Source organism: Oncorhynchus mykiss, chromosome 7, assembly GCF_057628025.1.
Source record: "Oncorhynchus mykiss isolate SJ-2025 chromosome 7, ASM5762802v1, whole genome shotgun sequence".
Taxonomy (NCBI): Eukaryota; Metazoa; Chordata; class Actinopteri; order Salmoniformes; family Salmonidae; genus Oncorhynchus; species Oncorhynchus mykiss.
The window spans coordinates 68,135,798-68,160,000 of record NC_143028.1 but is presented as its reverse complement, the minus strand read 5'-3'; positions in this window follow the sequence as shown (position 1 = coordinate 68,160,000).

Genomic DNA, 24,203 nt, shown 5'->3' with positions numbered 1-24,203 from the left:
GCATCTGTACACATTGGGGTGAAAAAAATACTGTTAAATGTGATTAGCCCCTATCCCACTTCAGAACAAAACGTGGACCTCATGAGTGAGTCTTTTTCCAAAGACTCTACAGGTAGAGTGTAGGAAGCGTATGCAAAACATAGGAAGGCATTTATAAATAAATACATGTATACAGTATATATATATATATATGGCTTTATTAAACACACTCTTGGCATCCGTTCTCTGCTCTTTCTTAGTCAAAGTCCTCGCATTACATGAGGAGAACTTGGCACGGCAGCCGAGCGCGCAATGGAAAATTGGAAAATCTTGTGCCCATGGGTGAGAAACAATTATGGGTTTGTGTTCATTACAATGGTGTACAACAAAGGGAATGAAAATACCAGAGCTAAGTGTTTTACCTTAAAAACGCTGGGAGCGAAATTAATGTAATTAAGACCACAAATATCTCAGGCTTTCGTAAAAATACTTTTACTGCCTCACCAGGATGCATGTACTCTAACTTCTTGAACCCTGTTTGAAATCAAGGGCCCCCTTAACTGTATCTTTTACTTTACTATTTATATTTTTGACAACTTTTACTTTTACTTCACTACATTCCCAGAGAAAATATTGTACTTTTTACTCCATATATTTTCCCTGACAACCCAAAGTACATTTTGAATGCTTAGTAGGACAGGAAAATTGTAAAATTCACACACTTAACAAAATAACAATTGGTCATCCTCACTGCCTACGGTCTGGCGGACTCACTAAACACTAATGCATCTTTTTTGCGGGTAATGTCTGAGTGTTGTCCCTGGCTATCCATACATTTAAAAAAAAGAAAATAGTGCCATCTGCATTGCTTAATATAAGGAATTTGAAATTATTCATACTTTTACTTTTACTTTTGATACTTAAGTATATTTTAGCAATTTAATTGACTTTTGATACTTAAGAATATTTTAAACCAAATACATTTAGACTTATAGTCAACAAGTATTTTACTGGGTGACTTTTACTTGAATAACATTCTATTAACATGTCTATACTTTTACTTGAATAACATTCTATTAACATATCTATACTTTTACTTGAATAACTTTCTATTAACATATCTATACTTTTACTTGAATAACTTTCTATTAACATATCTATACTTTTACTTGAATAACTTTCTATTAACATATCCATACTGTTACTTGAATACCATTCTATTAACATATCTATACTTTTACTTGAATAACATTCTATTAACATATCTATACTTTTACTTGAATAACATTCTATTAACATATCTATACTTTTACTTGAATAACATTCTATTAACATATCTATACTTTTACTTGAATAACATTCTATTAACATATCTATACTTTTACTTGAATAACTTTCTATTAACATATCTATACTTTTACTCAAGTAAGTACCTTTTCCACCACTGCTTATTCCTAGCGTGCAATGATTACATCAACCTTGTGACGCTACAAACTTGTTGGATGCATTTGCTGTTTGTTTTGTTTCGGATAATTTTGTGCCCAATAGAAATTAATAGGTAACAATGTATTGTGTCATTCTGGAGTAACTTTTATTGTAAATAAGAATAGAATATGTTTCTAAATAATTCTACATTAATGTGGATGCTACCATGATTACGGCACAAAATAATCTGAAACACAACCCAAACAAACAGCAAATCCATCCAACAAGTTTGTAGAGTCACAAGCTTGATGTAATCATTGCGTGCTATGAATATGGGACCAAATCCTAAACTTTTTAATACTTTAATACAAATATAAGTGACCAATACTTTTGGCCCCCTAAAATGGGGGGGACTATGTACAAAAAGTGCTGTAATTTTTAAACAGTTCACCCTAAAAGGATGAAAATACCCACACATATCATTTCAAATCCAAAGTGCTGGAGTACAGAGCCAAATCAACAAAACATTTGTCACTGTCCCAATAATTTTGTAGCTCACTGTATGTAAGTAAATATGTATTGTCACTGTGTACATTAGTCCAACTCTAAAGTGTCACTGTGTACATTAGTCCAACTCTAAAGTGTCACTGTGCGTGAAGCTCCACGTATCTAGGGTACTTCCAACAGTGCTGAAACCCATTGAGACACAGGAGCAATGATAGAACATTGTAAAGACTTTCTACTTGTTCTTTCCTTCAGTCAAAACCACACTAGCTGCCTGGCTCCTGGAAAATGTCATCATAAAGGCACACATTAAGAAGATTAGTCATATTTGGTTGAACTTTTGGGTGAAATTGGATTTTCCTCTTTAAGAGACTGTATTTTACTTTCATATTCCTATTATTTTCCGGTAACATAATGTGCCTTGTTACATGACGTTATGCCAAAGGACAATCAGTTTGTCGAAGCACATTTCAAGACGAGTAGAAAGAGCATGAAAACGACAAAAACAAAAAAATACGCGAAAGGAGGGAAAGAGAAGTGGAGAAGTTGAGAACGGAGTACTGTCAGAGGTATGTGACAACTGCCGATATTGAAAGAGTAAAGGATACCTCGTTCAGCCCTTTGGCATTTCAAGGTTAACTGTTACAGAGGCTGCTTGTAACAACTCCCCTTGAAGTCAGGCTGAAGTCACCCATCCCGTATGCTCGGACTGGACTGGGTGGGTCATTGAGTGACAGGTCCAATAAACGTAATTATAGTGGCTGCTGTGACTAAGTTATGTTGTCTACCGACTCCACCTTCTATGGAGCCAGTTGGACTGTTAACTACCGTGTCAGACCAGTTAACTGAAGGCATCAAAGCCCCATTGACTTACAGCAATAAACACATAATCAGGGAACACACCATTACTGGGATACACACACTCCTGCACAGCCTCAAAAACAACTGAGAGTGTGAACACAAGCACGCATGCACTCATGCAAACATGCTCACACATACAAACACTGAGTCTCACACACACACATACAGTGCCTTGCGAAAGTATTCGGCCCCCTTGAACTTTGCGACCTTTTGCCACATTTCAGGCTTCAAACATAAAGATATAAAACTGTATTTTTTTGTGAAGAATCAACAACAAGTGGGACGACATTTATTGGACATTTCAAACTTTCTTAACAAATCAAAAACTGAAAAAGTTTATACTTTGTAGCGCCACCTTTTGCTGCGATTACAGCTGTAAGTCGCTTGGGGTATGTCTCCATCAGTTTTGCACATCGAGAGACTGAAATTTTTTCCCATTCCTCCTTGCAAAACAGCTCGAGCTCAGTGAGGTTGGATGGAGAGCATTTGTGAACAGCAGTTTTCAGTTCTTTCCACAGATTCTCGATTGGATTCAGGTCTGGACTTTGACTTGGCCATTCTAACACCTGGATATGTTTATTTTTGAACCATTCCACTGTAGATTTTGCTTTATGTTTTGGATCATTGTCTTGTTGGAAGACAAATCTCCGTCCCAGTCTCAGGTCTTTTGCAGACTCCATCAGGTTTTCTTCCAGAATGGTCCTGTATTTGGCTCCATCCATCTTCCCATCAATTTTAACCATCTTCCCTGTCCCCGCTGAAGAAAAGCAGGCCCAAACCATGATGCTGCCACCACCATGTTTGACAGTGGGGATGGTGTGTTCAGCTGTGTTGCTTTTACGCCAAACATAACATTTTGCATTGTTGCCAAAAAGTTCAATTTTGGTTTCATCTGACCAGAGCACCTTCTTCCACATGTTTGGTGTGTCTCCCAGGTGGCTTGTGGCAAACTTTAAACAACACTTTTTATGGATATCTTTAAGAAATGGCTTTCTTCTTGCCACTCTTCCATAAAGGCCAGATTTGTGCAATATACGACTGATTGTTGTCCTATGGACAGAGTCTCCCACCTCAGCTGTAGATCTCTGCAGTTCATCCAGAGTGATCATGGGCCTCTTGGCTGCATCTCTGATCAGTCTTCTCCTTGTATGAGCTGAAAGTTTAGAGGGACGGCCAGGTCTTGGTAGATTTGCAGTGGTCTGATACTCCTTCCATTTCAATATTATCGCTTGCACAGTGCTCCTTGGGATGTTTAAAGCTTGGGAAATCTTTTTGTATCCAAATCCGGCTTTAAACTTCTTCACAACAGTATCTCGGACCTGCCTGGTGTGTTCCTTGTTCTTCATGATGCTCTCTGCGCTTTTAACGGACCTCTGAGACTATCACAGTGCAGGTGCATTTATACGGAGACTTGATTACACACATAGGTGGATTGTATTTATCATCATTAGTCATTTAGGTCAACATTGGATCATTCAGAGATCCTCACTGAACTTCTGGAGAGAGTTTGCTGCACTGAAAGTAAAGGGGCTGAATCATTTTGCACGTCCAATTTTTCAGTTTTTGATTTGTTAAAAAAGTTTGAAATATCCAATAAATGTCGTTCCACTTCATGATTGTGTCCCACTTGTTGTTGATTCTTCACAAAAAAATACAGTTTTATATATTTATGTTTGAAGCCTGAAATGTGGCAAAAGGTCGCAAAGTTCAAGGGGGCCGAATACTTTCGCAAGGCACTGTACATGCAAGCACAAACACACACACACACACACACACACACACACACACACACACACACACACACACACACACACACACACACACACACACAGGAGTATGTCTCAAACATAATCGATGGGCCAGCGCTGCACAAATCCTGACCTTACTGGACCTTTGCGTCTTAAAACTGTTCTTTCACACAGGTATTGCATAGGCTCACTGCAACATGTGAGTGCTTTGAAAGGGTGGGATTGTGTGTGTATACAACAGAGACAGCAGTAGGGGATTCAGGTTAGATATGTATATGTATCTCTTGTTTGGTATGTTTCCATGAACAATGCTTGTAACTGTAAATTAAATGCGTGCATATCTTTCTGTTCCCCTTGCATGAGTTCGGGTTGTTTGAACCTGTATGGGATATTCAACATCCTATGAATTTTGTTAAGAATCGTCACAGATTGTCAATGCAAAGTATTTTGTTACCAGTATCGAATTTGTACTGATATTTTTCCAATGTGTTTGGTAGACTGTAAAAGAAGACCTGGGATCAAAAACTATGAGAAATACTAGCATTTGCTTTTGTCTGCCTCGAGTGCCACTTGGGCAGGGTTTGCAATTGTGTGACTATCCTATTAGTTCCATTGTGCCAGGTAAGCTCAATCAAACCTAACTAAAGTATTTTAAATGATTTCAAATAGAATTTGAACCTAGGTCTATAACTCAGTACCATAACCTCAGGCAATTCAATGTTTTACTATGGTAGTAGAATACTGATCTGCTCTCCCACAAACTAAGTACAAGTGTAATTGAACCTGTTTACATCCAAACTGACAATTATGTTTAATTATAACTCAACTTAATGACATCTTCTCAGCCCAATTATGTATATTGTGATTATTTTTGCCCGTCACAATAACTGGGCAATCAAGCAGATTTGTTATCATTACATGGAGTTTGGTGCAATCACAAACACACTGTTTGGGTTTTTATATAGTGGAGATCGGACCACCTGCATTGGCTACTCTTATAGAGAATCAGGATTTTTAATGAGTTTGCAAGTATTTTGGTGAAAAAATATTAGCAATATGAGAGACATTTCTGTAATTGCTATACATAGGTACTGTACTGTAATAAAGGAAATCATTCTCCCTTCCTCAACTTGAATTTATTTTCTTGGGGATGCAGAAAGAGAAGAAATACATATTTTCAAAAACCCATAACACAGCATTCAAGAAACATACCTTGAGCACAAGAGTATTACATCTAGTTAGTAGACCGCAGCTCAGTCTACCAGTAGTCAACTCACGGACATTGTCCCGATATATCTTCACAGTCGAGGTGTAGCTTTTATCTCTCACTTTACCTTGCCCAACAGTTGGAGAATCTCCATAACTTTTGTACATAACCTCACTCACCCTGGCAACCCAGTTGGTGCATGTATCTTTTATCCCTATCAACAGTTAGATGAACATCTCAAGAACTTTCATACATTGCAACAAACTTCCTCCAACCTGGAAACCCAGCAGGTAGGCGTACTGTGTTTGAGGGTTAGTTACCGTGGGCTACAAGGATGGGAGGAAGGTCAGGCCCATTCCTCAGTGGTGCCAGCCTTTTTTAAAGGCATGTCCTGTCTGTCTGTGCCTGCTCCTCACAGGTCACTTTAATATCAGCCTAAGGCCTTGGATCTGCCCCCATGCAGCTCCAGCAATTGCTGTCTGGAATATCCCCTCCCTCCTTCCTTCACTTTTTGTTGTGTAGTATGCCTTTTCAGCTGGATAGCATGTACCTGTCCCGGCATCTCTCCTTAGCTTTCTCTCTCTTTTTTCTCTTTCTCTTGTTCTCTCTCCCTCTCCGTCTCTCTCTCCCCATTTCTCCCATCTCTCTCCCATCTCTCTCTCTCTCTCTGTCTTTCTCAATTCAATTATGTATCTCTCCCTCCCTCTTTCTCGCTCTCTCTTTAATACCTCTCTCTCCTTCACTCTCACTCTTTCCCTCTCTCTCTCCCTCTCTCTCTTTACCCCTCTCTCACTCTCCCCCTTTCCCTCTCTCTCTGTCTCTCTCTCTCTCTATCTCTACATACAGTACCAGTCAAAAGTTTAGACACCCCTACTCATTAAAGGGTGTTTCTTTTATTTCTTTTTACTATTTTGTACATTGTAGAATAATTGTGAATACATCAAACACATTAAATAACACACATGGAATCATGTAGTAACCAAAACAGTGTTAAACAAATCTAAATATATTTAATATTTTCATTTCTTCAAAGTAGCCACCCTTTGCCTTGATGACAGCTTTGCACACTCTTGGTATTCTCTCAACCAGCTTAATCTGGAATGCTTTCCCAACAGTCTTGAAGGAGTTCCCACATATGCTGAGCATTTGTTGGCTGCTTTCCCTTTACTCTACAGTCCAACTCATCCCAAGCCATCTCACTTGGGTTGAGGTCGGGTGACTGTGGAGGCTAGGTCATCTGATTCAACACTCCATAACCTCTCTGCGCACAGAACCCGTTAGTGGGATGAAATTCGACAACATACGGTGATCGCTACATAAATAGTCATATTAAACACTCATGAAAAGACAAGTGTCTCACATGTTTCGAAAGCCTAGAATCTTGCTAATCCAACTGCGTTGTCAGATTTAAAAAAGGATTTACTGCGAAAGAATACGATGCGATTATCTGAGAATAGAGCCCCATAAAAAACAACTATTTCAACCAGCACAGGCGTAACAAAATCACAAACTGCAATAAAATAAATAGTTTACCTTTGACGATCTTCCTCTGTTTTCAATCCCAATGCTCATTGTTACACAATGAATGGTCTTTTGATTGATAAAATCCATTTTTATAGCCTAACACGAAACATTTTGTGAACCGCTTGTGTCGTGAATTCCGTCTCATTCCATTTTCGACAACACATTCGATGTAAATACACACACGAAATGTGACTTTTCCAGTCATGTTTGGTTTCATTGCAATCAACTGGTTTGTTTGTAACGCAACCAAATGTCATTTCGCGGGACGAATTGACTGAAAGAAACCGATTTGAACACAACAAGTAATGACATCATTGTGCACTGTTGATTGACGGCATTTTAACCCAATGACCACTGATCGTCTTGACATCTAGCTGGGTAGATAGCCAGTGAGTTGAGGTAAATGGCAATATGTAATGTTTATGTGTTGGAAGACCAACCCATGTAGAAAACTCTAGCGTAAAGAGGGTCATTCGCCATTGAAGTTTCATACCGGAAGGAGCAATGCATGTTACGCACAGCGTTGTTTTGGTAAAGCGCAGCTTCAGCTGTTTATATATCATATATATGGCGACTAAGTCAGGGAAAGCTAAATCTAAGTCTAGGTATACAGATGTACACACAATTTTAGAAGAAATTGATCGGGAAAATGAGACAGAGATTGTTGGAGGACGATTCATTTAGCGATTCTCAAATGGAGGAATATTTTTTGAACGGAGAGGACATCGTTTTGGACTGGTAAGTTTTTCTCATGCCAATGCCGTTGTTTGAAATTAATAATATAAAATATTATTTGTGAAATGAAATAGCCTATTTGAGGCTATTGAGGGGAGGGCAGGCCCACAACAATGGCCAAAGTGAAATGGAGACAGTAGATACAGCTGGTCTGTCATAATATAATAGAGACAGTACATCTAGCTGAAATGTCATATAAAACAGACAGTAGATCTAGCTGGTCTGTCATAATATAAATGAGACAGTAGATCTAGCAGGTCTATAATAATATATTCAACCTTATGTTCCATGTACTCTATATATATATATATATATGTTTATTATACCTGTTGATACTGGGCTCATATGTGAAACTATTCTAACTGAACATTTTCTTTCACAGTGACATTGACTCCAAATGGGAGCCCCCAGTGCCAAGGTGTCCATCCCCCACTGAAGCTGGTTCATCCAGCTCCTGCCACAAGTTGTGTTCATCTGCCCAAATTTATTTCTGCAGGCATGGATGTGCCTCAGGGCCAAAAGGGCACAGCATGGAGGCGTCGCTGTGTTCTTTGCAAAATGAAGTCCCCCATCACCTGCACCACATGCTTGGTGACCCTCTGCTTTACAACAGAAAGAGACTGCTATGGCACCTGGCATCAGCAGCACAATATTATATGGAGGACTGATGGTCATCCAAATATTGAAAGTGTTATTTTGTAAATGTATATACTCCATTTTTTGGGGGGTGTGTTAGAATACCATTTTGGTATTTTGTATATAGTTATTCCATTCAAAATGTATAACTTCACCAATTTGGCCACTTGGGTACATTTGGGCTACTTGTGTGGGACACCTGGGTGACTTCATGATAAATATAATGTAGCACACTCATTTTGGAAGTTTTCATTCTGAAACTTTGCACAAGTACTGTTGCCCTCTTATGTTTTTCACTGAAATTGTCCACATCATCCTATCCGAATGTTTGTTTTGTCTTGTTAAAGATGATGATACAACAATAAAAAATTGAAAAAATTTATGTTTTTTTCATTGTATTATCTAAACCAGATCTATTGTGTTATATTCTCCTACATTCAATTCACATTTACATAAACTTCAGAGTGTTTTCTTTCAAATGAAATCAAGAATATGCATATCCTTGGTTCTGAGCCTGAGCTACAGGCATTTAGATTTCGGTATGTTTTCAGGTGGAAATTGAAAAAATTGAAAAAGTAGGGGGGTAGCTGTAAGATTAACACAGCTCACATCCAACCCGGAAGCCAGCCGCACCAATGTGTTGGAGGAAACACCGTGCACCTGGCAACCTTGGTTAGCGCGCACTGCGCCCGGCCCGCCACAGGAGTCGCTGGTGCGCGATGAGACAAGGATATCCCCGGACCTCCTGGTCGCGGCCGGTTACGACAGAGCATGGGCTCGAACCCAGAGTCTCTGGTGGCACAGCTGACGCTGCCAAACTATTCTAACTATTCCAAGGGAGTTGAAATAACGATGAAACAATGTTGACTCAACCCACTTCTGCTTGGAGTGCAGCTACTGTACGCCTTGTCATGTCTCTGGCAAGGTGTCTGTAACAACTCAATAAGCACAGTGGTCAGACAATTTCCATCTGTCATGACACAACAGTGTTCATTCACTATGACACAAAACACAAAATGAAAAGAAAGAATGAATTATAGATTGTCCCATAGCAGCTTTGACATTAGAAAACGAGTTGATGTATGAAATTATTTAGGTAATTGAGGTTATTTACTGAAGTCAATGGGAAACATTACGTAAGAGGTAGCAACAGTGTTCAGTGGATTGTTGGTTACACAGGTTACATACAGAAAGTATAACTGTAGTCAAACATCAGAGAACAAGGTGTAGCATAATGTTTATATTCCTTATGAATTATGATGCTGGAATATTATTCTATCAAACTTTATGAGCTACGGTACGTTGAATCTTTTATTCAATAGAGCAGATGGGACAAGTTAAGACATGTCATCACATGATTCTGAACAGCACAGTCAATTCATCCAATCTTCTATGACTGCCATTGGCCCATTTGAGGTCAGTAAAAGTAGTACTCTTTTGTTCCTGGGAATAGTAGGCTTCACTTAATGAAAAATGTTGTGAGTAACATTAAGAAAACAGTGACTGATATTAAAGTTTATGGACACTTTCAGGATAAATTGCTGGCTCCAAAACCAAAGCCCTCTGCAGCACAGAGAAACTAAACTCTAACTAATTTGTATTTCTCCTGTTCTTAACATTAGACTCCCTCGGGCCAAATCTTCGTGAGAGACTCAACATATTTATAAATAGACAGAATGAGAGAGAGGACCCGAAAACATGAATAGAACCATATGGTATTGGTAAGAAAGTAACTAATCTTGTGACAATATTGCGTGGCCTTCCCTCAGAGCCGATCCAGCTCCATTCTGTGTCATGTCAGAGACATTCATGAACAGACTGCAACCCTGCAACCGGAGAAGGTCCGTCTGTGGCTAGGCAAAGAACAAAGTGATGCTGGATCTGAGGAGGAAATGACTATGCTGCCAAACAGTCAATTACACGTAATTACAATAATTCAACCTTGGAAGATGGTTTATTCAATTTTATGATGAGGTTTTCTCTTTCATCAAATGCTTCATAGGAGACAAGGGGTGGATGGAGGATAAGGACAAGGAATGGTACTTTGTGAAACAGATATGTTTTTCCTTTGTCGGAATAGCTCATTTTTGTCTTTTATCTCCCAATGACTAGCGCTTTGCGGTTTATGTTATCTCAAAGTTTGATATGTCTTCCCCTCACTCACTGTTGTGTCGTCCCTTTGCCCTGTGATGTCCTTTGGTGCAAAACTCAGCACACTCCATCTATAACCATAGCAAAATAGCTTTCCTTTGCCCATTTTTCACTTGGCCTTCTATAAATATTGCAATGGCAATGTTGTTTGCTCCTCTAGGTCTGACTAGACAAAATTGATAGGGCAGATTTTTTTTTATCCACTGAAGTAAGATCCCTTATTTCATGTTGTGTTATGCAGCTTCAAGGTTTAGAGGCCATGATTATTTTCATCATTGTGTCAAGAGATATAGTACTAAAACACTTGAGTGTCTCTCTTGATCCTAGGTCCTGGCAGAGTTGTGTAGACTCAGGACAACTGAGCTTTGAAGGAATACGCAGATTTAAAAAGGAGTCCGTAATTTGCTTTCTAATAATCATGATCTTTTCCTCAAAGAAGTTCATGAATTTATTACTGCTGAAGTGAAAGCCATCCTCTCTTGGGGAATGCTGCTTTTTAGTTAGCTTTGCGACAGTATCAAAAGGAATTTCGGATTGTTCTCATGTTCCTCAATTAAGTTGGAAAAATAGGATGATCGAGCAGCAGTAAGGGCTCTTCGATACTGCACGGTACTGTCTTTCCAAGCTAGTCGGAAGACTTCCAGTTTGGTGTGGCGCCATTTTCGTTCCAATTTTCTGGAAGCTTGCTTCAGAGCTCGGGTATTTTCTGTATACCAGGGAGCTAGTTTCTTATGAGAAATGTCTTTAGTTTTTAGGGGTGCAACTGCATCTAGGGTATTGCGCAAGGTTAAATTGAGTTCCTCAGTTAGGTGGTTAACTGATTTTTGTCCTCTGGCGTCCTTGGGTAGACAGAGGGAGTCTGGAAGCACATCAAGGAATCTTTGTGTTGTCTGTGAATTTATAGCACGACTTTTGATGTTCCTTGGTTGGGGTCTGAGCAGATTATCTGTTGCAATTGCAAACGTAATAAAATGGTGGTCCGATAGTCCAGGATTATGAGGAAAAACATGAAGATCCACAACATTTATTCCATGGGACAAAACTAGGTCCAGAGTATGACTGTGACAGTGAGTAGGTCCAGAGACATGTTGGACAAAACCCACTGAGTTGATGATGGCTCCGAAAGCCTTTTGGAGTGGGTCTGTAGACTTTTCCATGTGAATATTAAAGTCAACAAATATTAGAATATTATCTGCTATGACTACAAGGTCCGATAGGAATTCAAGGAACTCAATGACGAACGCTGTATATGGCCCAGGAGGCCTGTTAACAGTAGCTATAAAAAGGGATTGAGTAGGCTGCATAGATTTCATGACTAGAAGCTCAAAAGACGAAAACATTTTTTTTTGTGTAAATTGAAATTTGCTATCGTAAATGTTAGCAACACCTGTGCCTTTGCAGGATGCACGGGGGATGTGGTCACATTATGATCAGTGATTAGTTCAGTAACTATAATTGCCTTTGAATTAAGGGATCTAACATTAAGTAGCCCTATTTTGAGATGTGAGGTATCATGATCTCTTTCAATAATGACAGGAATGGAGGAGGTCTTTATCCTAGTGAGATTGCTAAGGTGAACACCGCCATGTTTAGTTTTGCCCAACCTAGGTCGAGGCACAGGTCGAGGCTATCAATGGGGATAGCTGAGCTGACTACACTGACTGTGCTAGTGGCAGACTCCACTATGCTGGCAGGCTGGCTAACAGCCTGCTGCCGGACCTGCACCCTATTTTATTCTGGAGCTAGAGGAAAAACACACTCAGTAAATACTTGTATTAGTAGGCAATGTTAGACACAGACTGTGGACTGAGGTATACACTGTACAGCAACTGAATACAGTCGACCCTATGTGATTGATAGTCATTTTTATTTAATTTTAGGTCTTTGTGTGTTTCTCCAATGAAATATAGACCCCTTAAAAATACCAAATTATAGATGAGGGTAGAGAGGGCCTTTGAATTGAAGCAACCCCTGAACCAGAAAATAATCAGGGGACTTAGACAGGGCACTGTGGCCGGAAATTCTCTGTGAATACTGGCTTCAACTATGACCGTTTTGGAAACTGCCTTTTTGGCATTCGCATCGAGCCCTCTCTGTCTGTCACACGGTCAATTTGGGCTCTTCTGACCTAGAAGCTGATGAGTAGCTTTTCTGTTTTTCAGAGGCTTGCATCATCAAAAAAATGTATTGATGCATGCCTCCATACAACCCCGACCTCACCATCTAGACCTGTGGCTTGCCTTCTCCCTAAACATTAAAAGGATCTCTTCTAGCCAATTTTTTTTGTATTTTTCCCCTGTTTTCATTTTGGTATTTCTTCTCATCTTCCCACTCAGAGACAGAAATCGTGGTTGGGCTTTTCTGGATTGTGGCCAAGTCTTCGCACAGCTTGTCCTGATTACTAACCAGACTAGAGCCCATGGTTAGATGGAACCAAACCTCTGGCCGCTTGTCTCCCTCCCTACATGTTTTGATGTGATGGCCTATGAGGGTTTCTTAAAGGACAGGGGGATGTGACTGCAAGGGACCCCTGCAAATGTTGCACAGGCAGCAGACAGAGACAGAACATACTGTATTATCATTCAGTTCTAACGTAAATGATTGTGTGATGATTAAAAATAATGGTAATTTCTCACTTAATGACTGGTTACGGGGACCATGCACAGTCGGAAGGATGATATCACCTTTGAATTTCCCTCTGAGAACCTATTGACAGTGTACACCTGCTTTGTCAGGCCAGTGCTCAAGTACGCTGCCCTGGTATGGCCACTGGGTCTCATACAGGCGTGCATGGGAATTATGCTTCAACGCCACACTTCACCTAAGTGCAATGAACTGGGGTTACATGCCTTTGAAGCCTGTCACACCCACCTGTTTATAAAATCTTTACCTTTCCCATTTGTTTCAGGATCCGTCTTCTGTATGGGTGACCCCTTCTACTATTGCACGTTTTCCACATTAGTATTCCTTGTAAGCCTCTCTATCCTCGCCTCCCTTCTGATCACTGTTTTCGTCTGTGTTGTATCAACACCAATTGCTTTCCAGGCAATTAGTACAGGCAAACGGAGCAGACAAGCAGGCCTGAGCCTTAATGCACTAAACTACTCTGGTAGTAAATACTGACTGATTCCTGAAAGCATTGTCATTTAAAACCCAGTGGCTCTGGTCTTTGTCTGAGGAGAGAGTTCCTTTGAAATGCCAGGCCACAGGAATACATCCCGATGTGGATCACAATGGATGATTTTGTCAGATAAAGGGAGATTACAGTTAACTGTCTTTCATTATCCCAACAGGTTCTGTATTATGCTGTAATGAGGGCAGGTCGCAACATAACTGAGGCTCTTATTAACTGCTGAATTTGATTTTTTATTTAACAAAGCAAAACAGTTAAGAACAAACTCTTATTTACAATGACAGCCTAAGAACACGAGCAGAATGACAGATTTTTACGTTGTCAGCTCAGGGATTTGATCTAGCAGCCTTTCAGTTACTGGCCCATCGCTCTAACCACCAGGCTACCTGCTACCACCAAAAACTGGTTTCAAAGGATGGGATGACTAGTTTGATTCTTGCCTCTGTAGCCTCCACACTCTGAGGAATATTTAAAAATATATATATATATTTAACCTTTATTTAACTAGGCAAGTCAGTTAATTCTTATTTACAATGACGGCCTACCAAAAGGCAAAAGGCCTATTGCAGGGACGGGGGCTGGGATGACATTTTTATATACAGTGCCTTGCGAAAGTATTCGGCCCCCTTGAACTTTGCGACCTTTTGCCACATTTCAGGCTTCAAACATAAAGATATAAAACTGTATTTTTTTGTGAAGAATCAACAACAAGTGGGACACAATCATGAAGTGGAACGACATTTATTGGATATTTCAAACTTTTTTAACAAATCAAAAACTGAAAAATTGGGCATGCAAAATGATTCAGCCCCTTTACTTTCAGTGCAGCAAACTCTCTCCAGAAGTTCAGTGAGGATCTCTGAATGATCCAATGTTGACCTAAATGACTAATGATGATAAATACAATCCACCTGTGTGTAATCAAGTCTCCGTATAAATGCACCTGCACTGTGATAGTCTCAGAGGTCCGTTAAAAGCGCAGAGAGCATCATGAAGAACAAGGAACACACCAGGCAGGTCCGAGATACTGCTGTGAAGAAGTTTAAAGCCGGATTTGGATACAAAAAGATTTCCCAAGCTTTAAACATCCCAAGGAGCACTGTGCAAGCGATAATATTGAAATGGAAGGAGTATCAGACCACTGCAAATCTACCAAGACCTGGCCGTCCCTCTAAACTTTCAGCTCATACAAGGAGAAGACTGATCAGAGATGCAGCCAAGAGGCCCATGATCACTCTGGATGAACTGCAGAGATCTACAGCTGAGGTGGGAGACTCTGTCCATAGGACAACAATCAGTCGTATATTGCACAAATCTGGCCTTTATGGAAGAGTGGCAAGAAGAAAGCCATTTCTTAAAGATATCCATAAAAAGTGTTGTTTAAAATTTGCCACAAGCCACTTGGGAGACACACCAAACATGTGGAAGAAGGTGCTCTGGTCAGATGAAACCAAAATTGAACTTTTTGGCAACAATGCAAAACGTTATGTTTGGCGTAAAAGCAACACAGCTCATCACCCTGAACACACCATGCCCACTGTCAAACATGGTGGTGGCAGCATCATGATTTGGACCTGCTTTTCTTCAGCAGGGACAGGGAAGATGGTTAAAATTGATGGGAAGATGGATGGAGCCAAATACAGGACCATTCTGGAAGAAAACCTGATGGAGTCTGCAAAAGACCTGAGACTGGGACGGAGATTTGTCTTCCAACAAGACAATGATCCAAAACATAAAGCAACATCTACAATGGAATGGTTCAAAAATAAACATATCCAGGTGTTAGAATGGCCAAGTCAAAGTCCAGACCTGAATCCAATCGAGAATCTGTGGAAAGAACTGAAAACTGCTGTTCACAAATGCTCTCCATCCAACCTCACTGAGCTCGAGCTGTTTTGCAAGGAGGAATGGGAAAAAATTTCAGTCTCTCGATGTGCAAAACTGATAGAGACATACCCCAAGCGACGTACAGCTGTAATCGCAGCAAAAGGTGGCGCTACAAAGTATTAACTTAAGGGGGCTGAATAATTTTGCACACCCAATTTTTCAGTTTTTGTTTTGTTAAAAAAAGTTTGAAATATCCAATAAATGTCGTTCCACTTCATGATTGTGTCCCACTTGTTGTTGATTCTTCACAAAAAAATACAGTTTTATATCTTTATGTTTGAAGCCTGAAATGTGGCAAAAGGTCGCAAAGTTCAAGGGGGCCGAATACTTTCGCAAGGCACTGTATATAAATAAACATAGGACAAAACACACATCACGACAAGAGAGACAACACTACATAAATAGAGACCTAAGACAACAGCATAGCAAGGCAGCAACACATGACAACACAGCATGGTAGTAACACAACATGACAACAACATGGTAGCAACACAACATGGTAGAAGCATAAACATGGTACAAACATTATTGGGCACAGACAACAGCACAAAGGGCAAGATGTTAGAGACAACAATACATCACACAAAGCAGCCACAACTATCATTGAGTGTTCATGATTACGTCTTTGAATGAAGAGATTGAGATAAATCTGTCCAGTTTGAGTGTTTTTTGCAGCTCGTTCCAGTAGCTAGCTGCATGGAACTGAAAAGATGAGCTACCCAGGGATGTGTGTGCTTTGGGGACCTTTAACAGAATGTGACTGACAGAACGGGTGTTGTATGTGGAGGATGAGGGCTGCAGTAGATATCTCAGATAGGGGGAGTGAGGCCTAAGAGGGTTTTATAAATAAGCATCAACCAGTGGGTCTTGCCAAAGGTATACAGAGATGACCAGTTTACAGAGGAGTATAGAGTGCAGTGATGTGTCCTATAAGGAGCATTGGTGGCAAATCGGATGGCCAAATGGTAAAGAACATCTAGCCGCTCGAGAGCACCCTTACCAGGTTCTCTATAACTTATGTCTCCATAATCTAGCATGGGTAGGATGGTCATCTGAATCAGGCATAGTTTGGCAGCTTGGGTGAAAGAGGAGCGATTATGATAAGAAGAAACCAGGTCAAGATTTAACATTAACCTGCAGCTTTGACATGTGCTGAGAGAAGGAGTGTGTACCATCTAGCCATACTTCCAAGTACTTGTATGAGGTGACTACCTCAAGCTCTAAACCCTCAGAGGTAGCAATCACACCGGTGGGGAGAGGGGCATTCTTCTTACCAAACCACATGACCTTTGTTTTGGAGATGTTCAGGACAAGGTTAAGGGTAGAGACAGCTTGTTGGACACCAAGAAAGCTTTGTTGTAGAGCATATAACACAAAATCCGGGGAGGGGCTAGCTGAGTATAAGACTGTATCATCTGCATGTAAATGGATGAGAGAGCTTCCTACCTCCTGAGCTATGTTGTTGATGTAAATTGAGAATAGCATGGGGCCTAGGATCGAGCCTTGGGGTACTCCCTTGGTGACAGGCAATGGCTGAGAGAGAAGATTTTCTGACTTTATACACTGTACTCTATGAGAGAGGTAGTTAGCAAAGCAGGCTAAAGACCCCTCAGATACACCAATACTCCTTAGCCGGCCCACAAGAATGGAAGGGTCTACCGTATCAAAAGCTTTGGCCAAGTCAATAAAAATAGCAGCACAACATTGCATAGAATCAAGGGCAATGGTCTCATCATTGAGGACCTTTAAGGATGCAGTGACACATCCATAACCTGAGCAGAAACCAGATTGCATACCAGAGAGAATACTATAGACAAGAAAGCCAGTCAGTTGTTTATTGACAAGTTTTTCCAACACTTTTGATAAACAGGGCAAAATAGAAATAGGCCTGTAAGAATAGTGGTGACTCAAAGAACCCCGGAGTTTCTCAAGGAACCATTGCTAGTCAATGGTTCATATTTGCACCTGGTTCAATGTAGCGACAGGTTCCTGGAGGGACTTCTGTTGTCAGTTGGACGGTGTTTCCTCTGACACATTGGTGCGGCTGGCTTCCGGGTTCAGCGAGCAGTGTGTTAAGATAGAGGACGCATGACTCTCAACCTTTGCCTCTCCCAAGTCCGTTGGGGAGTTGCAGCGATGAGACAAGATCAAGGATGTTTTATTAATTGCGGTGTACAAACGTAGTATGATGAACTGGAATGATATTTATGCTAACAAATGACCTCTAATTAGCCACGCCTCCAATCTGATAGGCTGCAACCTCTACCATATATTATTAAAAAGGTTCCAGTTTTAACCTTTACACATGGTTTCCTCGAAGACCCTTTTGAGAGGGGTTCCTTGAGGAATGTTAGAAAGGTTCCATCGGTGTGGCAACCCAAAAGGTTCTTCAGGCACCTTTACTTCTATGAGTGTATGAAACCCTCTTCTTAGGTTTTATCAAGTTACAAAGTGCTGGGTGTACATGTATTTTATGTTGTGATTCAGATATCCTTTTGTAGGTATTCTGTTCAGCAAATTTGGGTGTTAGGATTTGTCATCTTACAAAATCTAATTTGTGTAAAGATATGTTTTAGGAAGCTAGATTGTATGCCCAATTTATGTCAATATTAAGCATAGTATTTTAATGAGAACGAAACCAAATCAGATGAAATTAGAAGACTAAAGAGTGGCAAAGAATGCCAGGCATGTAGTTCTTAAGGGAACTTCAGTCGCCAGACCTAGTGGCGTTGATATTGTCACCCTTTCCTCAGAGGCTTTCATACAGAAAGAGAGAGAGAGAGAGGGGGAGGGAGGAACCAAAGGAGAGAGAGAGGGAAAGAGAGAAAAGATAGAGACACTTCTAACAACGGCAGGGGAGCCTGGGGCCAACGGGGCCCAGAAGATGGATGGAGAGGGAGCCCTGCCAAGAGTCCGTCTCGAGGTCCCTGTCTCCCCGACCTCTCCGCGCTCCCATCCAGGCCAGGACAGCACCCCTATTCCACTCCCTCTCACTCCATGATCCCTCCCTCCCTCCCTCCTCTCCTCTCCTCTCATTAGGGCTCATTTCCACTTCAAAGTAGCCATTATCAGGCATCTCTTAAGGTAATTAGGAATGGGTGGCTTTGAGTAGTGGACACGCCACGGCTTTAAGGGAGTCATCCCCATTGTGGCCTTTGTGGGCCCATCGACATTGATGGAGGGGATGCCACGCATGTCCCATGCAGGCCCTGTCAGCTCTCCCTTTGACTAGTAAACAGTGGAGTAAAACGGTGTGTAATTAACTGACAGTCAAAGCAGGACCTGTTCTGTTTGACAGACTGGGGGGGTGCACTTCAAGACTTTAAAATGGGTGGTGGTAGGGGGTGGGGGTATGGTGGAAAAAGTCATAAGGGGTCCTTTGGAATGAATGAGAAAAGAAAAGGCAGTAGGGTACAATGGTGAGCCCACGAAACGGAGAGGCCAAAAATCCACTCTGGACAATGAAATAGAGTCAATGTTTACTCACGCACACCTAGGGATGGTTTCAACATGTAAGAGAAGGGGGAGGCTTGTGTTGTCAAAGCACTGCCTGGCTGCATCATCTATGACAGAGATAATGAGAAACTGAGAATTGTGGAACATCTGGCAGCAGAACAGCTCTTTTAGTGTCTATGTTCACAACTTTCATTTGGTCATTTATGAAGGCACTTTTTGAATTGTGGTGGATACAGACAGAGAAAGACGCTGTCACCAAATAAATGTGTCATTATTTTCATGTCTACGGTGACTTCTGCTCTGCAACTCAACAGGGGTGAGAGTTGGTGGAGCCCTCAGTTTTTTGCTACTGAGTGTTATACAGTATGTGGTTTTGAGAATGGCGGTTTGTGTAAAGTCATCCTGATGGCTATTACTGTACTACGGCTGCCTGCCAGGCCGATGAAAATTGTGAATAATAAAGTGCAAAGTGAAGACAGCTGTAGTACTGGCGACCAATGTTAAAGGCCCAGTGCAGACAAAAATGTGATTTTCTTGTATTATATACACTGCTCAAAAAAATAAAGGGAACACTTAAACAACACAATGTAACTCCAAGTCAATCACACTTCTGTGAAATCAAACTGTCCACTTAGGAAGCAACACTCATTGACAATACATTTCACATGCTGTTGTGCAAATGGAATAGACAACAGGTGGAAATTATAGGCAATTAGCAAGACACCCCCAATAAAGGAGTGGTTCTGCAGGTGGTGACCACAGACCACTTCTCAGTTCCTATGCTTCCTGGCTGATGTTTTGGTCACTTTTGAATGCTGGCGGTGCTTTCACTCTAGTGGTAGCATGAGACGGAGTCTACAACCCACACAAGTGGCTCAGGTAGTGCAGCTCATCCAGGATGGCACATCAATGCGAGCTGTGGCAAGAAGGTTTGCTGTGTCTGTCAGTGTAGTGTCCAGAGCATGGAGGCGCTACCAGGAGACAGGCCAATACATCAGGAGACGTGGAGGAGGCCGTAGGAGGGCAACAACCCAGCAGCAGGACCGCTACCTCCGCCTTTGTGCATGGAGGAGCAGGAGGAGCACTGCCAGAGCCCTGCAAAATGACCTCCAGCAGGCCACAAATGTGCATGTGTCTGCTCAAACGGTCAGAAACAGACTCCATGAGGGTGGTATGAGGCCCGATGTCCACAGGTGGGGGTTGTGCTTACAGCCCAACACCGTGCAGGACGTTTGGCATTTGCCAGAGAACACCAAGATTGGCAAATTCGCCACTGGCGCCCTGTGCTCTTCACAGATGAAAGCAGGTTCACACTGAGCACATGTGATAGACGTGACAGAGTCTGGAGACGCCGTGGAGAACATTCTGCTGCCTGCAACATTCTCCAGCATGACCGGTTTGGCGGTGGGTCAGTCATGGTGTGGGGTGGCATTTCTTTGGGGAGACGCACAGCCCTCCATGTGCTCGCCAGAGGTAGCCTGACTGCCATTAGGTATCGAGATGAGATCCTCAGACCCTTTGTGAGACCATATGCTGGTGCGGTTGGCCCTGGGTTCCTCCTTTTTTTCCCACCCAACAAGTTCTCATTTACAATTGTGACCTGGCCAAAATAAAGCAAAGCAGTTCGACACATACAACGACACATTTTACACATGGAGTAAAACAAACATACAGTCAATAATACAGTAGAAAAATAAGTCTACATACAATGTGAGCAAATGAGGTGAGATAAGGGAGGTAAAGGCAAAAAAAGGCCATGGTGACAAAGTAAATACAATATAGCAAGTAAAACACTGGAATGGTAGATTTGCAGTGGAACAAAGTGCAAAGTAGAAATAAAAATAATGGGGTGCAAAGGAGCAAAATAAATAAAATAAATAATAAAACACAGTAGGGAAAGAGGTAGTTGTTTGGGCTAAATTATAGGTGGGCTATGTACAGGTGCAGTAATATGTGAGCTGCTCTGACAGTTGGTGCTTAAAGCTAGTGAGGGAGAAAGTGTTTCCAGTTTCAGAGATTTTTGTAGTTCATTCCAGTCATTGGCAGCAGAGAACTGGAAGGAGAGGCGGCCAAAGAAAGAATTAGTTTTGGGGGTGACCAGAGAAATATACCTGCTGGAGCACGTGCTACAGGTGGGTGATGCTATGGTGACCAGCGAGCTGAGATAAGGGGGGACTTTACCTAGCAGGGTCTTGTAGATGACATGGAGCCAGTGGGTTTGGCGAGGAGTATGAAGCGAGGGCCAGCCAACGAGAGCGTACAGGTCGCAATGGTGGGTAGTATATGGGGCTCTGGTGACAAAATGGATTGCACTGTGATAGACTGCATCCAATTTGTTGACTAGGCTATTGGAGGCCATTTTGTAAATGACTTCGCTGAAGTCGAGGATTGGTAGGATGGTCAGTTTTATAAGGGTATGTTTGGCAGCATGAGTGAAGGATGCTTTGTTGCGAAATAGGAAGCCAATTCTAGATTTAACTTTGGATTGGAGATATTTGATGTGGGTCTGGAAGGAGAGTTTACAGTCTAACCAGACACCTAGGTATTTGTAGTTTTCCACGTATTCTAAGTCAGAGCCGTCCAGAGTAGTGATGTTGGACAGGCGGGCAGGTGCAGGCAGCGATCGGTGGAAGAGCATGCATTTAGTTTTACTTGTATTTAAGAGCAATTGGAGGCCATGGAAGGAGAGTTGTATGGCATTGAAGCTTGCCGGGAGGTTTGTTAACACAATGTCCAAAGAAGGGCCAGAGCTATACAGAATGGTGTCGTCTGTGTAGAGGTGGATCAGTTAATCACCAGCAGCATGAGCGACATCATTGATATACACAGAGAAAAGAGTCGGCCCGATGGCGGTTATGATATCGTTTAGGACCAGTGTGGCTGAGGTGCACCCATGGCCAGCTTGGAAACCAGATTGCATAGTGGAGAAGGTATGGTGGGATTCGAAATGGTCAGTGATCTGTTTGTTAACCTGGCTTTCGAAGATTTTACAAAGGCAGGGCAGGACGGATATAGGTCTATAACAGTTTGGGTCTAGAGTGTCTCCCCCTTTGAAGAGGGGGATGACCACGGCAGCTTTCCAATCTTTGGGATCTCAGACGATACGAAAGAGAGGTTGAACAGGCTAATAATAGGGGTTACAACAATTTCAGCGGATCATTTTAGAAAGAGAGGGTCCAGATTTTTTGCTCTTTGTCACGTTCTGACCTTAGTTCTTTTATTATGTCTTTGTTTTAGTATGGTCAGGGCGTGCTTTGGTTGGGTTGTCTATGTTCCGTTTTCTATGTTGTGTTTGAGTTTGGCCTGGTATGGTTCTCAATCAAAAGCAGGTGTCATTAGTTGTCTCTGATTGAGAATCATACTTAGGTAACCTTTTCCCACTTGTGTTTCGTGGGTGTTTATTTTCTGTTCTGTGTTTTGCTTCACCGTTCAGGACTGTTCGTTTGTCATTTTATTGTTTTTGTTTCAGTGTTCACTATTCGTATTAAAAATCTAGATGAACACTTACCACGCTGTGCTTTGGTCCTCTTCTTCATACGACAACCGTTACACTCTTTCAGAACATAAGCTGTCTCGATTTTGATGAAGGTGAATTGCGGGGGAGGGGGGGGATTGGGCAAGTTGCTGCAGGGGGTGCAGAGCTGTTAGCCGGGGTAAGGGTAGCCAGGTGAAAAGCATGACCAGCCGTAGAAAAATGCTTACTGAAATTCTCGCTTATTGTAGATTTATCGGTGGTGACAGTGTTTCCTAGCCGCAGTGCAGTGGGCAGCTGGGAGGAGGTGCCCTTATTCTCAATGGACTTTACATTGTCCCAAAACTTTTTGGAATTAGTGCTACAGGATGCACATTTCTGTTTTAAAAAGCTAGCCTTTGCATTCCTAACTGACCGTGTATATTGGTTCCTGACTTCCCTGAAAAGTTGTATATTTCGGGGGCTATTCGATGCTAATGCCAACCACCACAGGATGTTTTTGTGCTGGGCTATATCAGCTCTTAGTTCTACATTTTTTGAACGGGGCATGCTTATTTAAGATGGTGAGGAAAGCACTTTTAAAGAGCATCCAGGCATCCTCTACTGATGGGATGAGGTCAATATCTTTCCAGGATATCCGGGCCAGGTCGATTAAAAATACCTGCTCACTGAAGTGTTTTAGGGAGCGTTTGACAGTGATGAGGGGTGGTTGTTTGACGGTGGACCGATTACAGACACAAGAAATTAGGCAGTGATCCCTGAGATCCTGGTTGAAGACAGCAGAAGTGTATTTAGAGGTCAAGTTGGTCAGGATGATATCTAATAGGGTGCCCATGGTTACGGATTTAGGGTTGTACCTGGTAGGTTCCTTGATAATTTCTGTGAGATTGAGGGCATCTAGTTTAGATTGTAGGCCGACCTGGGTGTTAACCTGTAGTGACACCCCATCCCGTGAACGGGACCGTTGACATCATCTGACACTAATTAGCATAACGCAACAGACATAAATCTTCCTAGAAAATATTCCTATTCATGAAAATCACAAGTGAAATATATTGGAACACAGTTTAGCCTTTTGTTAATCTCCCTGTCATCGCAGATTTTCAAAATATGCTTTACAGCCAACGCTAGACAAGCATTTGTGTAAGTTTATCATAGCCTAGCATAGCATTATGCCTTGCTAGCAGCAGGCAACCTTGTCACGAAAATCAGAAAAGCAATCAAATTAAATTGTTTACCTTTGATAAACTTCGGATGTTTTCACTCACGAGACTCCCAGGTAGACAGCCAAAGTTCAAGTTTCTTCACGTTTGGCTGAGAAATCGCCCGGAAATTGCGGTCACCACAACGCAGAAAAATTTCCGAATTAGCTCCATAATATCGACAGAAACATGACAAACGTTGTTTAGAATCCATCCTCAAGGTGTTTTTCTAATATCTATTCGATAATATATCCGTCGGGACAATTTTTTTTTCACTAGGACC